Source organism: Hetaerina americana, unplaced genomic scaffold (genome assembly GCF_022747635.1).
Source record: "Hetaerina americana unplaced genomic scaffold, ioHetAmer1.1.p SCAF_9, whole genome shotgun sequence".
In the NCBI taxonomy this organism is placed as follows: Eukaryota; Metazoa; Arthropoda; class Insecta; order Odonata; family Calopterygidae; genus Hetaerina; species Hetaerina americana.
Genome location: NW_027287538.1, coordinates 3372865 through 3390307, shown reverse-complemented (window position 1 = coordinate 3390307; position 17443 = coordinate 3372865). Strand labels below are relative to the sequence as shown.

Below are 17443 nucleotides of genomic sequence, written 5' to 3'. Positions count from 1 at the left end.
ATCGCGAACACAGTCATGACGAGGGAAGTGAGGCACCACCTTCAGCTTGCCGATTCGCCCCTTTGTCCGTCTTGCGGTCGAATAGACAACGTCGGGCATCTGATCCTTGGATGCAACGATAAAATCAGAGAATGGGAAGCTCTAAAAAAGATCTATAAAACCTGGGACGTGTTCGGTGGTGGTGCCATTACTGACATAAATCTGATCGCCTTGAACTTTCGGCTCTTTCCGAGCTTCAAATCCTTCATAATGACCACCCTAATCGTGGAATTCACACAAATGAGAATCGCGAATTAACATTCGGCTAAAGGTATACAAGCATTGGTGGAACGGATGTGGCTGCCCCCGGTACCGGACACACTTCGTCCGTGGTTAAAAAGTTGTTTTTCTGAATAACTGTGCTTCAAAGCTATCAATGACTCCAACCAAATCTAATGTTCCGCTGCTAATCCAAATATTTCCTTCTATATTTTGTGAACCCTGCCTTCATTATTTCCTTCCACAATATTGTTCATGGTCACAATTGTTTTATGCAATGTATATGAATGTGGGTCTATGTAAGTGTGTATATGCATATTTATGTTTATGTGTATGTAATGGTGTGAATGTGCATACATATATTTATAAAGAAAAAAAATATGCTGTAACCATAATCTGTAAGCTGACAATGTGTACAATGTAAACACTAGCAGTGTAACATACTAGATCGAATAAAACTAAATTGAACCGTAGCTTAACTCGCTAAAGCACTCGGCCGGACATCAAGGGACCCGGTTTCGAATCCCGATCAGGGCGAATGACTTTTAAACTCTGAAATTGATTTTCGTCCCATATCTATCGCTCTGAATTTCGAATATAGTTTCCTTTATTCTGTTAAAGTTAACTATCGCAAACAGTAAGTTCTGAATGATATACGATGTATGGTGACCATTTTGTACTCGCTTCGGCGGTGCATATACTAAAGTTGGAACGATACAGAGAAGATGAGCATCGCCCCAGTGCAAGAATGACTCGCAAAATCGTGAAGAGTTCCACATTGTTTGTCCTTGTTCTCGCTCTCGAAGAAATGGCAGAAAAATGGCGCAAGCGGTGGATTGGTCTAATTGAAAATAAGTCAGTCTGCAAACTCACAAGAATTTTAAATGCTCCGACTTAAGTTTAAAGTGAACTAAGAAAAAGTGAGCCACCACCATGACGGACCTCCGCAATACTGGCTGGAGATGACTAGAGGGGTTTTTGCTGTCGCTAACCCTGCCGTTGCTGCTATCCCGTATTTTCCAGATGAAATATCACAAACGTGTCGCTACTTTCCAAACAGGTCTACGTGCTTGAATAATTCCGAATTGGCATTTAGATTAGTGAGAATATGCACATTAGTGTCCAAGGATATTTGAAATATTTTTTATAAGCGATGGATGACGTAGGTATTGATAAACCTTACGTAAGATTGCTCATGCGCCCCCCGCATCGCTCGTAAGGAAAACAATGAGGAAGTACACCCCTAGAGATTCCACGAAAACCGTACGTACGTACTTCGAGGGGAGAATGGGGTAGATCTACGTAATACGAAGTAAGGCGTGTAAGCAGTAGGAAATTTACACGTGGAGGCGAAATGGGATCTGGTCCATTTCCATGTGCCACCTGCGGTTGTCGTGAAGATCTCTTATCCGCGAAATTCTCATGCCTTACTGAAGCGATCTCTGCTCAAAGACACCTACGAGAATCGAACCTGGGTCCCTCTATATCGTCGTTCACCTTCCCTACCCAGAGAACCTACGAAGGTCTAAAGCCTAGACTGTTATAGAATATTATAAAGCATTAGGAAGAAATATTGGAATTAATTGGGATATTTAGGATTTTAATGGACGGGAGAAAGTGACGCAAGCAAGGTTAAAGTTAACCGCCTGAAGTTGCGAAGAAATAAAGGAGGAAATATTGTTGGAAGACATTTTTCGTTGTCCTTAGATGTAAAGGGTCATTAGGGATTGCCGCAGCCGCTAGATGCGGCTTTAGGGGCGGAGAGTTGCTTGTCCATGTCATGATGGAAGTTCCCCTTCTTACTTTTCAACTCTGCATGACCTGTCTCGCTATGGTTGGGGCCATTCATATAAATGGCTGTGGCTCATTTTCATTCCTTCCTTTTTCGGAAAACAAATAAATAATATATTCGGTGAATTAACCCTTGTTTAGAATTAACTCTTCCTCCAGCATCCATGCATGTACAAGTTTGCGCGTTATTTGACGGATTTTAAATACATTAGTTTGTGCACGCATGTGTATGTTAGACGACAATATATCTTATTGCTTTAGTTTGAGTTAAAATGGTTTCTGCGTGAATATATACGGCCACGTAGGTTAGTTTCCATTTGTTAGTTTTCCTTGTGGCTTAATTCTCTTTTACGGGCGGTAATGGGGATCGAGATGGTTCCATGGCTAACGTGCTGGCTTCCCACCCACAGGGTCAGGGTTCGAATCCTGCAGGCCTGGTAGATGTTTTCCGTGGCATCCCGATCCCTACTCGAGGTGCTCTTTGAAGAGTGCGCACGAAGTCCGTCGGATGGGACGTTAAGCTACTTGACCCCTTGGCACCTTTCGTAAAGAGTAGGCAAATGCCGACGCCGGGTTTCTCACCACCCTCCTCCTTTCCCGTCCCTCCCCAATGGCGCAAATGACCTCGGCTGTCAATCGCCTCCCCTAAAATTACTACTACTACTACGGTTGGTGACCTAACAACACCCGCTACAAGCCCCCGCGGCGGGTTACGGAGTATTATGTAGATGTAGATGTCCATCGTAGCGTAACGTAATTACGCTTCGATGCATGTGTAAATGCGAGGAATACGATTTAAATGGAATGCCGAACCTTCGATAGGAATGGTAAGTTAATGCGGCCGTAGCGGCGAGGAACGACTCCCGCCGGGGAGAGTCGCAACCACTGAGTCGCAACCGCTCTAGTCCTCGAGGAGGTGATTGTTATCGGCGGCTGCGTCTCCATCCCCCCCATCTCCCTCCCCCCCTCTCTCGTCCGTATTACTCGGCGCGGATCGCCTCGTGCCTCCCAGACAGAAGCCCCTCTCTCCATGCAGAGAAACATTCCTCACCACCCTCACCCCCCCTCAGCGCGCACCCCTTCTGCCAGCAGGCGCCCAAAAGCGTGCGTACGGCTGCCCCGTCTGCTCCTCCATCCCTCCACAGAAGCTCCTTCCCTAATCCTCCTCTCCCCCACAGCACGCAAATCGCCCCCCCTGCCCCCCTTGCCCCCCTCTCCCTCTTCCGCTCGGGGACACCCCTCGTTTTTCCTCCGCGGGCATGGAGACCCCCCCGAAACAAAGGAAGCCCATTGACATCTTCCAATCTTTGCTTCCTCCCCTTTCCAAAGGGTTGGGTTTTCGTCTGGGATTCAGGTTACATGCGTGGCGGATGGAAAGGTTGTCTTCTGCTTCCACATCTACATAGTGCCCCGCGAGCCGCCGCAGGGGCGCGTGGCAGGGTTTGTTAGGTCACCACTCATAAAAGAGAATAAAACCACATGCATAACAAACAAATACATGCCAATCTACACCAAGAGAAGTGTATAAATATATATGTATTTATGCAAAAACCTTTTTAACTTACACGCATGCAAATGCATATATTTACAACTAATAAACAAACGCACCTTAGAATGTGAGAAAATTGAAAATAAACAAAGCAGAGTAAGTAATACTGTAAATGGCAGTATCATGCGAGCATACGGAAAGGGATTTGACGACGAAACACGCGAGTTTAGTGTACGGGTGCTTGCGCAATTGCGTTGAACCATTAATTATTAACCCCCAGGTGGGTGGCAAGTGGAATGCTTGCTGTCTATAACCCTGCAGTTGCTGTCCCGTATTGTCCGTGGGAAGCAGGAGTCCTTGGGTCTGCCAGTTCTTGGAATCTATTTCCCGAGCTTTATATACATGATCCAAGCGACCAATGTATGTAGGAGTGCGAGACCTCGGTGCTGAAACATGCGGATCTAAATTTATTTAATAATTTCAATCTTGCATTTAATCGTCCCTCTTATATCGAATGATTCCCACCCTCTTTTGAATATCGCTCGGGGTCAATGCCGTGGGCTCTGCCCAACGGGGTGGGCCTTCGCCCCATCGCATCGTCCGCTGACTCTTGAACCGACGCCCCTGATCATTGTGATTCCGTCCTCACCGAGTGCTCTCAGTGAGGCGTGCCCGCTCGTATGAACAATATGAATTGGAACAATTATTTCGTTTGTAAACTGGTAAAAAAACCGCGAATCGTGTCCAAAACTTCAGAACGTTTTCGCCAATCTCTCGTTAGACCGAAACGTCCGTCCGATGTGACGTTAAACTGTTTGACCCCTTGGTGCTTTTCGTTATGAATGGACTAATGCCGACGCCGGGGGCTCTCCGCCAATCATACTTTTCTATCCATCCCTAATGGCGCAAATGACCCCCCCATAAAAAAATCGCCCCGCATAAAAAATACCATTCGTTTAACCGAGTGCTTGAATCGGCGACAAAATGGCAGCGACGCAGTCGACATGCCGCCAGCCATGCTTGCGCGCAGTCGTAATCTTCTCACACCTCCACACAAATATTAATTTGATGATACCCTCGAAAAATGGTAATCGCACGAAAGGAAGCACTGCCTGGCAACAACATTTAATTACAAGAAACGTAAATTCAAATAATGTTGTAGAACTGTCAAAAAGATGAGTCTAATAACTAAACAAAATAACATGCAAGTCATTTACAATTATATACCGTACCAATTCCAATTGTCTCTCTCCCACGCGATCACTGTCGTGTCTATTATGATTTCTAATGATTTGAGGAAAAAACGACATTTTAAATCGATCCGTTCTGCAATAAATCCCCCTTGATTTTACGTTGGTGATCTTATCTACCTGTAGTATGCCTAGTTAACATCCTCAAATAAGTAACCTGCCACAAATGTGTAAATTTAACCTGTATTTAAGCCTACTTAAGGCAACTAGCGGATGCTCCCATCCTAATTCTTCCATTATTGTCGTGACACTGCTACCTTGTTCATTACAATATTAAATGCAACCTAGCTGCTCTCCGTTGCACTCGATCTAGTTCCAAAATTAAGCCTACTTCATGAGGATCCCATACACTTGCAGCATACTCTAAGTGGGGCCTAACTAACGTGAAATAGCATAGCTCCTCGACCCTTTCATTGCAATTCCCAAATATTCTTTTCGTGAATCCTAACTTTTTAAGAGCTATTCCGCAAATTTCAACCTTTCTCCCCAGGACAGGATCTCCGAATGACTTGAAGGAAAAGTGGAATGGGAACCGCGACTAACTTGTGTTTTATACCGTCGATGCGGCATAAAGCGAACCCTTTTGAACTATCGTGCCCTCAAAATGGAATGCCGAGACTACTCGGCGGCATGCGCCTATTTTCAGGCTTTATGTCCAATTTTTTGTCTCTCGCCAGCGCTCACTCAAATCTGAGTGGGACGAGCTGACCCTTCCTCTTGCACCACTGCGACCCCCTTGTCCTCACCCACCCCTGGTGCACATTCTCGTCGTGCGCTAAGGCAGACACCGCCCGTGCATCGGAACCCATTGGGCGCGCGGTGCGGGCAGGGGGAGGACCCCCTCCCTCCCGTCTGCCCTCCCCCGCAACGGGTCGAAGGCATTGAGAGAGAGAGACCTTATTCATTTGTTCTGTCGCCTTCTGACGCCCAACTCCCCTTCGCCTGGTCGAGGGGCGGGTTCTTCCCCCGGCTCGCCCTGCCCTCGCCCACCCTCCCTTTTCTGCTTTCGCTACTCTCCTCCTATTCACTCTCTCTCTCTCCACTTTCGCTGCCGCAACCCTCTTGCCTGCGTCACTTCCCCTCTCTTCCGTCTGACGTCCCCGCGTCGATGCCGATGGTCGGCCAACTATTTTATCGAACGGACAAACGACGGAAGAGCATCCATATTGGTTTTTTCGTTAATTAATTATAAGCCGTGTACGCACTTCTATTCTCTGCTATTTTACTGATTACAAGGTTTGCATAAAAAGTATCGGTGACATTTTTTCCTGGCTTGAGCTTGAAGTGCTGAATTGAGAGCATTGGTTGTTAAGTGTGCTCGCATGATTGCAGATCGTATAATGTCATCGATTAGATGATGGTGCACACACCGTTATATCACTGAAAATTTGGTGTTGCGAGAGATCTGTGCTTAACTCGTCCTCCCGAAGGTCTTTGGACGGACGACCAAGAGGCAGAGTCGAGTGTCTGCTTGCGAAGACATCGCGTCTGCAATGACATCGCGACGATTCCCCAACCCCCTTACAGTCCTGACTTGGCACCAGCAGACTATTATTCCTATTCCCTATAAAAGTGAAATCCTCCCTCCCTCAAAGGACACCACCACCATGGGACCGTCTAAGAAGCTTGCACGCTTGTGCCCTTAAGGACCTTCCGCCTACCGGAAGGTAGCCTTCGAGTCGTGGAAAAGCGGCTGGCAAAAGTGTGTCGACACTCAAGGGGTGTACTGTGAAGAATTTCGAGGCTTTGCGAGAATATCTAAAACAAATCTATTTTTCCGAAAATATTCCTGATAATATTCTTGCAAACCATGTGAATTCAATTGAATGCGCCACGTCTGTTCTCGACCAAATTCTTGGGGGTGGTACTCCGAGTATCCTCTGAGGGTTCGACGCCGATGAAAGCGGCCCTCCGAGAATTGTGTTGCCAACTGCGATTCTTATAAGTAGAAAGTCATTTTGTCTGGACTTGGTGAGCCCAGACTCTAGCTATCAATAATGTTATCTATTTATTTGAGTTCTCTACTGATTGTTACGCTCCTCTCTTCAGCGATTTAACCCAATCCGTGTTTCATTGCCTAATGTGGCATTAAAATTGCCAAAACTACCAGTATGGCACGTGGTCTCAGCCCTTGGTGCACTTGTTCATGTCTGGTTTGGATTCGCCCCCCCGCTACCCTCATTGCCGGGGGCTCATGTTATTTTATGTAATTGTAGATGCATAACTTGAAAACCCACTTAGGCGAGTAACGTTCAGCTTTATGATTAAAACGCCGATTTTTTAACGCATTTTCTTTTATTCGGTGTGTCTTCATTTCTATATTTAATTATGGAGTAATGTAATTCCCCATAAAAAGAATTCATCGTCAAAGGTAGACCGGTTCATGACGGAGCGTAACGAGGTTACGTTATATAGGTTTCGCAAACGAACGATCCGCTCTCCGCAGAGGCTGGGATCCTACCGCCACCGGCCTCAAGTCTCTTCTTAGACTCATTTCCCTCGAAACCATACAGAGAAATCGTCGCCCGTCCGGCCGGGAATAGATAAGTCATAGTGCTTTGTGGATGAACCTTGTACTTGCATTACAGACTAAATGGACGTGGAGAAGGATGGAAGGACTAGTTAAGTTGACCTTGAGGAAAACAAACGAGGAGGTGGTGGCGGTGGGGAAGGAGATTGCAGGAATCCAAAGGTGGGGGGAAGGGTTGAAGGATGCCAATCATTTTTATTGGCAGTGGGAAGTTTGGAGGCCATGATAGAGTGGAGTGTGTGGGGAAGGCAATAAGCGGCAAATTTTTCGGAGATGCAATGTCGAAATGATGAACGATTCCCCTCGAGTGTGTCGCGCTGCGTCGTGTTTGACGGGGCTTATATATTTAAGAGTGGTTAGCCTGCGCATCCGTCTACCACCTACCTGAAATGGAATGTACCACCATTAAAAATATTTTTCGACTCCTTCGTTTACATTAAATCAACACTGTGCCCCGCAAGCCGCCGCAAGGGCTTGTGGCGTGGGAGGGGGGGTGTAACGTCACCACTCGGATTTAAGAAGAAAACCACGTACAATACCAACGTATTCATGAAAATCTACGACAACAGAGGGGTATATATTCATGCGAAGACCTTTATACCTTGTTCGCGTGCAATACCTGTACATATACTGTCAACTAACATCCCTACGAATGTACCTTATATCTACGTAACGTTTAACCTCGTCCTGACTTGTAAACGGAATGAATTTGATATTTCAATAGTCGCTTTCATTTCGTAATATTATGGTTCCCGATTGTTCGGGGAAAGAATGAGTATGTGTATCTATCTGCAGTGAAGAATATCTCTCTTAATTTATCTTTGTGGTCTGATCTACCTGAATAGAGTGGGCCATAATAAATCCTTCCATCGTTGATTCTTAAACTCGTTTGTTCTGAACCGTCGTAAAAGTCTCATTCCCGCTTGTTCTCTTTGCATCTCAAGTGGCTCCCAGCCTCATTCCCCTTAAAGGCATGTGACACCCATGTTATTGTTATAACAATTTTTAACGAATCTGGCGGATTTTCTCTGGGCTTTATCTAGTTCTTTTTGCGAAATTTTCTCCCAGACAACTCAAATACATGCGGCATATTCCAGATGAGGTCTTACTAGAGGGAACCCCTTCCATTCACTTACGACCTCTCTTTCGCCTTCTCATTGCATTTCCCCACCACCCGTTCAATGAAGCCGAGATTCTTGGAAGCGGATCCACATAAACCGGAAGTTATTTCGTCAGTTCATCCGCATCTACATAATACCCCGCAAGCCGCGTGTAAGGGTGTGTGGCAGGGAGATGTCAGGTCACCGCCCGTAAAAGTAAATGCAAGCGCATGAAATACCAGCACAAACCCACAGGGGCTTACATCTTCATGCGTTTACCTTCTCAACCCACAGTTCAAGGCTTCGGTACTATTTACGCAAGGAGGCGGTATTCGTAAGGATGGGCGATTATTAAAATCATTTGTTTGCACTGAAATGACCGTGGGAGACGTGTCGTGGTGATTTGAGGAGGGTGGCATTCGGTTGAATGCAGTGCTTTGCTCTCCTTGTACATCACTATCGCCTCCATCCCACAACTTTGCCCCCCCCCCCCTTGCCCTGCCTGTCGTGTCCCTCATTCATTTTCCTCCATTCCTCACCTTCCCCCCTCCCACCTCCTTCATTCCCTCCCTATCTCCTCCCCCCTCTAACTTGATTATCGATTACGACTTGTCTCAATCCTCGAGACCTCCCCTATCGACTGGCCGCCCGAGTCCTAACCTCCTTATCGATCTTTTTCCCGCATGCCGCGAAGAACACTCGTGCGCCCCGCTTCCCCCGCACGCACCCGACTCCCCGCCGGTGTGGACGCCGGCGTGCTTTTTTTCATTTTCATTGCGGCACTCATTCCCGCGCAGTCAGAGGTAAATAATGCTGAAATGAAATTACGCTCTCGGTCTATACTTCGGAAATCGTGTTTGCTCTTATCGGAGAACAAATTTGCGGTAGCCAATCATTATTTCGGGTTTGAAAAATTATATGTTCCTTTTTACATACATATATACATAGATATATATGTATGCATACGCACACAAGTGAATACATATACATGTATATATACATTTAACAAACTTGGACAGCAGCAAACAATATAAGCAACAGTATAAACAATATAACTCTGTCATTACTTCTACGTGTGGCGCTCCCATCGTTCCGATTTGAGTTCTGTTTTTTTTGTTAAATTGGTACATCTGTTGTTGATATTCCCTTTAAATCTTAGTGTCATAACTTGACATTTGCAAAAGTTACGGTCGGTTTTCGGTATGTCCATCAGTGCTTCCTGCGATTTTTCCATTACTTCCTCTCGGCTGCTAAAACGCGTTCCCCGTAATGGTTTTTTAACTCGATTGAACAGAAAGAAGTCACAGGGAGCCAATTCATGTGAATTCGGTGGCTGTTGGATGGTATTTGTTGCATTTTTCGTCAAAAAATTACGAATAATGATAGCACTGTGCGACGGTGCGTTATCATGGTGCAAAATCCACGAGTTTTCTGCCCACATTTCTGGTCTCTTTCGGCGAATTGCTTCACGCAAACGTCTCATAACGCCCAAATAATACTCTTTGTTTACTGTCTGGCCTTCTGGCAAAAATTCATGATGCACTACACCGTTGTAATCCATGAAAACCGTCAGCATTGCCTTCTTTTTTGACTGAAAACGACGTGATTTTTTTGGTCTCGGCTCATTTGGTGAACGCCATTCACTTGCCTGATGTCTGGATTGCGTGTCGTACTCATAAACCCACGTCTCGTCTCCAGTAATGATCCTTTTGATGAATGTGGGATCGGATTCAGCCTCGCAAATCATGTCTTTTGCGACGTCAACACGGTCTCTTTTTTGCATGAAATTGAGGTCTTTCGGCACCAACTTTGCTGCTACACGACGGAAACCCAAATCATTAACCACAATGTCTTGGGCGGATCCATAGGCAATGTTCAAGTCCTCCGCTATTTCTCTGATGGTTAATTTGCGGTTATTGACCAACATTTCTGTTACTTTATCATTTTTTTCACCGACTTTCGATGTCGATGGTCTGCCACTGCGTTCATCATCTTCGATTGACTCACGACCACTTCTGAACCGCTCGTGCCACTGGTAAACGACTGTTTTTTTTAGAGAATCGTTGCCGAAACACTTTTCCAACATTTCCAACGTCCGTGCGCCACTAAATCCGTTTTTTACGCAAAATTTAATACAAGTTCGTTGTTGCAAATTTAAATCCATTTCTGCAATTGTAAAAAATCGCCAACACACACAGAGATAGATGTACTCTTGGCTACGTAACTTTTGCAAATGTCAAGTTATGACACTAAGATTTAAAGGGAATATCAACAACAGATGTACCAATTTAACAAAAAAAACAGAACTCAAATCGGAACGATGGGAGCGCCACACGGTGGTTATTCCGGGAACTTTTTGATCAAGGTAGTATATATATATATATATATATATATAATTTTCTACCGGTTAAGGTAGGTTTTTGGATGGACATAATTACTAATTAAATAACTTGTAACTCCTAGCGAAACACATCATCCTACTCTTCATCAGGTCCCTCTTCAGCTCTGAATACTTTCTTCCTACCTTCATCTCGTCCAACATCCCTATCCTGTCCCTTCACTTTCCTCGTTGGCCTAACATTCTCCCCTCAATCACAGTCTTCAACATTCCACTGCCGGCCAATATGGAAAGTCTGCAGAGGAAGAGGTGAAATCGGTGCGCTGTACAGCCAAGTTAAATCTTTATCGGGAAGTAAAAAAGTGAGATCTATGATAACAGTTAGAGATAAGGCGGGTAAGGTAATAGTTGACACGGGAAAGATCCAAGAGAGATGGAAGGAATATATAGAAGTTCTGTATAGTAAAGAGCTTAGACCAACAAAGTTAGACATTGAAAAAGAATATGACGTAGAGGAAGATAGCTTAGGTCCAGGCATACTAGACAATGAGATAGAAAGGGCGTTAAGGGAGATGAAACTAAATAAGGCCGTGAGGGTGGATAACATTCCCGCGGAGGTATTGAAATGTTTAGGAAAATGCGGGAGGAAGAGGCTATATGGGCTCATCCGTAGTATTTATGAGGAAGGATTCTGGCCGGAAGACTTTGTGAGATCAGTTTTAGTTCCTATTCCGAAAAAAGTAAAGGCTACATCATGTGAGGACTACAGGACAATAAGTTTGATATTCCACGCCGCCAAAGTTGTTCTCAGGACCATCAAAATAAGGATAGAGAGTAGGTAAATGATTACTTTGGGGATAATCAGTTCAGGAAGGGGACAGGTACGCGTGATGTCATAGCAGTAATGAGATCACTAATCGAGAGGAATATAGAATACAACCAGGAGGTATTTGCCTGTTACGTAGATTTCAAAAAAGCGTTTGATAGAGTGAATTGGGAAAAACTAATGAGTATATTGCGGAAAATAGGATAGATTGGAGGTAAAGGAGGCTAATACGCAACCTGTACATGCCTCACACATCTCAGGTGCTATGGTGTTGATATGGAGCGTAGCGTACGGTGCGGAAACGTGGTCATTGAAGCAGGAGGATAGACGTAGACTGGAGGCTTTTGAAATGTGGGTGTGGAGAAGAATGGAGAAGGTAGAATGGACCGAGAAGAAAACAAATGAGGAAGTACTTGGTATGGTGGGCGAGGACAGGGGTTTGTTGGGAGAAATCCAATGGAGGGAAGAAAAGTGGATGAAGTGGGTATTGACCGGCAGTGGGATGTTGAAGACTGTGATAGAGGGGAGAATGTTGGGCAAACGACGGAAGGGAAGGAACAGGATAGGGATGTTGGACGGGATGAAGGGAGGAAGGAAGTAGATGACGAGGAATTTGATGTAGAGTAGTTTGCTGGATTTTGTGTTGTGTCAAAAAATATTTTTTTGGTGTCCATCCAAAAACCTACCTTAACCGGTAGGTTACGTAATAATATATATATATATATATATACACACACACACACACACACATATATATATATATATATATATATATATATATATATATATATATATATATATGTATATGTATATAGATGAATGATCTGGTGCTTTCCCGGCGTATGAGTTGGGTGAATTCTTCGCGGGTCTTCCACAGGGTCAATGTCTCCATGGCTGGCAGCTATGGAGACATTTACCCGCAGGAAGACCCGAGAAGAATTCACCAATATATATGGATGATGAACAAACACTCACGAGAGAAGTATAACATTTGGACGGCAGGATTGAACAAAAAATAAAATAGAAATCACGTAAAAGGAAACTCACATTGTAGATTGTTTGAGCTTTCGGCCTCTTCTGAGGCTTTCTTCTGGTCATAGTCATGTGTTTACGAGTATATATATATATATATAAATTTATATTTATATACATATATTTATATACATATATATATATATATATAAATTTATATTTATTTATATATATATATACACACATATATATATATATATATATATATATATATATATATATATATAAATATTTATATATATATATATATATATATATATATATGAATCAAATATTAGGGCACATGATAGAAATGACAACTGGGCTGGAACCGGAATCTTCGAAAAAAGTTATCGAGAACGTAATCGTGTTTTTTTCCCAATTCTTTTCCCTTAGTGTCGATTGTAGCGGTAGGTAAGTTGGCCACCCTCGCTATTGAGTGTGCATCGCGGTTAATGTTGATCGTTGCTTACTTTGAAGCATATAGTTAGCATATATACCGAATATAGTTTCACATTCCCCACCATTTGAGGTGGAGGCTATGAGTCTCGATTTGATGGTAGAATTTACCTTTCTCTCTTTTTATTTCTAATTTCCATGTTTTTGACAGATATTTACTTATTTTGTATGTATGTAAGTTGGTTGATGGAATGAATATATACGACTCTTTGAGTGTATAATGGAATGGATTGAATGGTTTTGTTTGTGATTTTATTCTCTCATACGGGTGGTGGCCTAACACCCCCAGCCATGCCCCGTTGCGACGGTTTGCGGGGCATTATGTAGACGTAGATATCACCTGATTGCATCGCGCAGGACATGGCCTTTTTCTTCCCGTTCCTTGGCGCGCTAAACGATGGGTGGCCACATGTCTGCGGCTGAAGCGAGTCGCCGTCCGCCATGGGTGATTTCTCCCAGAAGGCCCCATCGAAATGCACACCAGTTCGAGGCATGCCTCCTCTCCCTCTCTCTCTCTGCTATTTCAGCATTTTTTTCTCGCCCAGTCCTTGGGTTGCCTCGGGCGTCCACCCGTGCAGCCCCTGGCACTCGGCCGCCAATACTCAGGGGCGCCCACGGACCCCATCCGTCTTCGCTTGGCTCCCAGGGTGAATGGATCGATTGGGAGCGGCGCTGCTGCTTCCAGATGGAGATTAGAAAATGATGCTGCTTTCATGAAATGCCAGTTAGTAATAAGGTAGTTGCCACTTGAGCGGGTAAGACACGCTCATCGAAGGAAGTCATATTAAAACAGTTTTGCTCAGACTCCTTTTGATTGACGTCCTTTATGCTGTATTTTTTCGGAGCGTGTTTGACTTCTATGCTAGGAATGGAATATTTACTCATAGTAGTACAGTATCGCGTGTTAGTGGGGTAATTACTAAAGAATAGCGTATTAAATACAGGATAATTTCTTGTTGGAATATATTATATTATCTTAGTAGCGTATTTACCGCAGAATTGCGTACGCACGTGAGAATATTTACTCGTGGTAGTATCGTATATTAATACGGTACTTACTACAGACTATTTAATCGAGGTAGTATCGTATCGTATCTTAGTAGCGTAATTACTACAGAATATTAAGTGTGGTAGCATAGTATCGTATCATAGTAGCGTACCATGTAGTATTGTATCCTAGTAGCGTATCCAAAATACTTGAGGAGCTAGGCTTGAAATCAGTCAATGTAGCGAAGGTTAGATCCCTTGCATAAATTGGGAAGATGCCTCATTTGCCCCGATGCTGAAAATGCATTAATACCAACATCACACTACGCTAGGCGAGATCATGGCAATAAAAGTAGAGAGATCATCTGCAGAACAGATAGATTTAAGATTATTTGTTTCCGCGAACGACAATGGATGAAAATAGCATTGTCCAATCGCGGTAGGGGTAAAACTTTTCTGGTCAAAATATGTCTGGCGTCTATTCACCCCATGGCACACACACCACAAGTGGTAGTTTGCAGGGTACTAAAATATATAACTCCGGATGTGACCCGGGGTTGAATTGTGATGGGTGCGGAAGCGTGAGCGTTGGAGGCGGATCTTCGCAATTGGTAAAGTGGTGGCAGTCTTCAGCGTTGTAGAACGAGTCTCAGTCGATATTCACTCTTTTTATAATTGTTGATACTTCAGAACGGATAGGGAATTGAATTTCTTTGTACTTTGGATTGACTGGTTGCTTATCGCGAATTCTAGGAGATAGTATAGGGTTCAGTTTATCAATTTGGACTTTGTTTTCTAGTTGAGTTGCTGAGGTTTTTTTAATAAGTACTCTCAATTTACACGGTTTGAAATTGTATACATGCATATTGAGTGCTCAATATGCATGTATGTGCTCTCGATCGAAATGTCCAGACGATTTTTACAAGGGAATGGAATGGTTAATTCATTTCTTTAAGTGTACGCACACAATTTTGACGAGATGATTTGTGACAGATATGTAATTATTGCGTCAATTAATTAATTCATAATGAGTTCTATGGCTCATTGGTAGACCGAAATCCCTAACACAAAACCGTGTCGCGATTTCGGATTGACGGAATCAATGCATTAACGGATAGCGGCATCTTGGTCATTATAGGCATTTGAATTTGGCGAATAAGTCTGAGAATAATAAATAGATTTCGGAGAAGGCAAATACGTTTGCAAATCACAAATATTGAATGGATGGTGGGCAAGCGGAAACACAGCGCGGATGAAAAGATAATTTGCTTCATTAGCTGAAAATATGGCGATTGATTTGAACATTAATGAAAGTGCTCCTCGTTGCGTGCTTGCCTGAAATTATCTTATCATATTTTTGAATTAAATAAGTTCTCCCCTCGCGGTGATAATTTCTACGGTGTAATTTCAATTACTTTATCATTATTTGCTTTACATTTTTAAGGCTAACAAGGCGACTGGAAATCTGTGAGCGAAGCTGCTGAAGGTCAAGTTATTGAACAAGCAATGAGAGCGTGTATTCCCCCGTTGCCGCTCTCATTGACCTTGAAAACACGTTTAGCATCTCACTAGATGTCAAGATAATGGCTGCATTTATTCTGAGCCATAACTGAGATAAATGGAAACCTTGTCGGGAACCTCAAGTTGCGTCAAAGAAGTCCTTTCTCTCTCGGCCGCCGACGAGACGGAACTCGTTCCTTAGAGGACCCTTTGGTGCCACGACTATGAGGCGACGCCGGCGGTCGACGAGGAGTCCGCACTCCTGGGTTTGCCCGCCTCAAATGTGGTCTTTTGACTTTGCAGTTGGGTGATTTCAACGTCCGCATTTCGATGGCTTATTCATCGACTCTACCGATCCTGAGCAGATTGGTTTGGCCCTCGACTCTGCGGGGGATTCCGTCTTCCGAATTTTTCGGAGAAGCATCTGTTAACTGTCCGGCCGGTGACCCGGTCAAGCGTGACTCTCGGGAGAAATGTCGAGATTCTAGAGGGGTCTCTTCACTTTGAAACATATATGGGGGAAATATATGGACAAAGTAGATGAATGGACAGGCGAAAAATTTGGATTAATTAGAAGAGCGCGGAGTGAATCCTATTGAAAAGGTCAAATACATCTGTTATCTTTCGCTGTTTAGGGGGCCTCATTTGATGTAGCATATGGGTTCCTCACGAATTTGGATTAATTTGCGAATTGGATGCGTGCATTGTAGAGGAGCTAGAATTGTGAAACGTGGTTATGATAAACTCAGTCAATAATTAAAGCATGGTTTCCTCTCCTGAAAGGGAAACCTGGCTTATCTGATGAAATTACATTTTTCGACCGTGGTAGGGTCATATTTGGTTCAACACTATTCTGGTGTGCGTTTACCCCCTGCCACATACCATAGCGGTGGCTTGCAGGGTACTAAAACACCTAAAACAATTCTATCTATATCATCAATGATAAAGTTCCAATGCATCCTCCAACAAAGGCGCTTCTCATGTCGTAAAATTGGATGCAGAATAAGATTCGGCGATTGCGATGCATGGTCAGTGATGCTAGGCGTGTCTCTTCTGAAAGCTGGGGCGTCCTAATCTCTCTATCTCTCTCGTGGTGCACACACTCCAGAACACCAGGAATCCTCCTCCTCCTCCGCCCACGCATTTCCCTCGAGGTACGCAGTGGACTGCACCCGTGCCGTATTTTTAATATTTTTATAGACGTCAAAGAATTGATTTGAAATTGAAAATAAACAAGAAGAAGTCTAAGATGGAGAAAACTAGGAAAGGGGAAAAAATTCTCAACAATGATACAAAAATAGACGACATTATCTTAGATTAGGTCGAAAGTTTTTGCTACGTGGGGTGTATCATTAACAACAAACATACATGTGGGACTGAGATGAAGAAAAGACATAGCCTTGGCATAACAAACGCTTATTCAGAGGTCCGGGTTTATCATTAGTGTGCATCAATGTATATATAATATATATATATATATATATATATATACATACATTGAAATGTATATATATAGACAAACACACACACACACAAATATATATATATATATGTGTGTGTGTATATGTATATATATATGTATATGTGTGTATGTATATGTATATATATATATACATATATATATAATTATTAGGTAATCTACCGGTTAAGGTAGGTTTTTGGATGGACATAATTACTAATTAAATAATTTGTGACCCCTAGCAAAACACAACATCCTACTGTACATCAGGTCCCTCTTCAGCTCTGAGTACTTTCTTCCTCCCTTCATCCCGTCCAACATCCCTATCCTGTTCCTTCCCTTTCCTCGTTTGCCTAACATTATCCCCTCAATAACAGTCTTCAACATCCCGCTGCCGGCCAATACCCCCTTCAGCCACTTTTCCTGCCTCCAAAGGACTTCTCCC

The 17443-nt window shown here is 43.6% G+C and overlaps 1 protein-coding gene and 1 non-coding gene across 2 annotated transcripts in view; both read left to right on the top strand.

The window, feature by feature from the left end:
- The window catches only part of LOC139698997 (histone-lysine N-methyltransferase SETD1A), a 617878-nt gene that overhangs the window by 136707 nt on the left and 463728 nt on the right, over positions 1-17443 (top strand). The window lies entirely within an intron of this gene.
- On the top strand, positions 935-1041 carry LOC139699193 (U6 spliceosomal RNA). Its single transcript, XR_011703088.1, has one exon. It is a non-coding gene; the product is annotated as a U6 spliceosomal RNA (small nuclear RNA).